Source organism: Carlito syrichta, unplaced genomic scaffold (genome assembly GCF_000164805.1).
Source record: "Carlito syrichta isolate Samal-C Ts95f unplaced genomic scaffold, Tarsius_syrichta-2.0.1 Scaffold304602, whole genome shotgun sequence".
Classification (NCBI taxonomy): domain Eukaryota; kingdom Metazoa; phylum Chordata; class Mammalia; order Primates; family Tarsiidae; genus Carlito; species Carlito syrichta.
Window position 1 is genome coordinate 951,942 of NW_007248698.1, and position 2,456 is coordinate 954,397.

The window sequence follows — 2,456 nt, forward strand, 5'->3', positions numbered from 1 at the left end:
GGAGGGGAGGAGGAGGAGGAGATGAAAAGTGCGGGAGGAGTCGGGGTGAGAAATAAGAGACAACAGAAGAGTGGGGATTATCCCACCGCAGTGCCTGTGAGACGAGCCTAGTGTGGTGTTATGCAGAGCACCTAGGAAGCATGTTAATCCCATCAGGCCAGCAGAAAACCCTCACAAGCACCTGACACTCCCCAAATGGTGAACAAGAGTCATATTTTATATGATGCAAAACTCTGCCTTCCTTCTTTTTTTTTTTTTTTTTAGAGTCGGGGTCTCACTCTGTCACCCACCCACTCAGGCTGGAATGCAGTGGCATGATCATGGCTCACTGCAGCCTCGATCTCCTGGGCTCAGATGATCCTCCCACCTCAGCCTCCCTAAGTGCTAGGGACAGGCGTGAGTCACCATCTGCATTCTCATTTCAGGAGAAATTGCCCAGGGTAGTAGAGAGCAGGAGAAACTTGTGTCACAAGTCAGACCCTTTGGGGAGTGTGTCCAGGCCTCCCTGTGGGCCAGGTCTCCAGCAGCCTCCTCCCTAGCACATCAGCTTATGCATTTCCTCAAGGCATCTTTGATGATACACCCAAGGGCACGCAGTTGGACATTTCTGTCTGCCCTGAGACCTGACACTCACCAGCTTCCCAGAAATTCCAAATTGTGCCAGGCCAGTCTATGGCTTTCCCCTCTAGATGTGAACGCACCAAGGACAAACACCATTCCTTCTTCGTGATGTCATGACATGTAGGTTCAGAAGCAGATTACGAGACAAGGATTTGAGCGGAAGTAGCTTATCTGCGGGTTGGTCCCAGGACAACAGGTAGCGGTGCGGCAAGGTGAAGAGGGGAGGGAGGTAGCTGTGTGGGATATTATCCACCAGTTGCCGCTGTGGGCACCTAAGCCTTGGTCCCATAAGGACCCATGGAGCTGGTGCAGAACACGCCTCAAGTCATCCCACCTAAAGCGACAGGTGGGGGAGGGGATGGGAGGTGTGTGTGGGGGTATTATCCACCAGCTGCTAATAGTCATCAGTTGAGTTCATTCCTGGAGGGCTTTCATTCCATCACCTGCAGCTGTCCTGCTGGTAGGCCGAGCAGGCCTCTGGCAATGAAGAGAGTACCCAGGCAGAGAGATGCAGGTGCCAACAGCAGAAAGGGAAATAGGGAGGCCAGGAGGCTATGGGCAAGGCACTGACAAGGTCAGCAGTGCCTCTCAATGCCTGGCTCAGTCCCAGTCCTCAATAAAGCACATAGGTTGAAGCCCAAGAACATTTGGCTCCAAAGCTGCTGCTCCTTTTCGGTGTCCAGCAACCCCGGAATACGGCCATCAGCGGGCACAGTTTAGCATCAAACCCAAGAATGACACTCTCGCAACTTCTCAGGGTGCAGTCCTAGAACCTGCAGTATTGACATCACCTGGGAAATGTTGGAAATGTGAATTCTGGCAGGGCGTGGTGGGTCATGCCTATAATCCCAGCACTGGGCATGGTGGTTCACAGTGCAGGCGGGTCCCTTGAGGTCAGGAATTTGATTCCAGCTTGGGCAACATAGTGTGATCCTGACTCTATGAAAAATTAAAAAGAATTAAGTGAGTGTGGTGGTGCATGCCTATAGTTCTAGTTGCTTGGGCGGCTGAGGCAGGAGGATCACTTGAGCCCAGGAGGTGCAGGCTGCAATGAGATATTGCAATGCCTTGGTATTCTACCCTGAGAAACAGTGCAAGACCCCATCTCTTAAAAAATGAAGAAGAAAAAGAAGAAGGAAGCTGGGCTCGGTGGCTCAGCCTGTAATCCCAGCGCTTTGGGAGGCTGAGGTGAGTGGATTGCCTGAGCCTGTGGGTTCGAGACCCACCTGGGCAACTTGGCGAGACCTCCTCTCTACTATAAATCAAAAATTAGCCAGGTGTGGTAGCACGCACCTGTAGTTCCAGCTACCTGGAAGGCTGAGGTGGAAGGATCGCCGGAGCCCAGCAGGTCAAGGCTGCAGTGGCCAGGAGCGGCCACTGCACTCCTGTCTGAGTGACAGAGTGAGACTCTAACTCAAAAAAAAAAAAAAAAAAGAAAGAAAAAGAAGGAGAATGTGAATTCTAATGCACCCTAAAATTTAAGCCCCATTGTTTTAGACTCTAATATGTAGGACAACCCAACCATTTCCAAAGTGAAGCCCTTTGCTCTTGGGTTAAAATGCTCCCCTTTGCCAGGCACAGTGGCTCACGCCTGTAATCCCAGCACTTTGAGAGGCAGAGGTGAGAGAACTGCCTGAGCCCATGGGTTCCAGACCAGCCTAGGCAACGTGGCAAGACCTCGTCTCTACTATAAATTAAAAAATTAGCCGGGCATGGAGGCTCATGCCTGTAGTTCCAGCTACTTGGAAAGCTGAGGCAGAAGGATCACCTGAGCCCAGCAGGTAGATGCTGCAGTAGCTGTGAACGTGCCACTGCACTCCAGCCTGGGCGGCAGA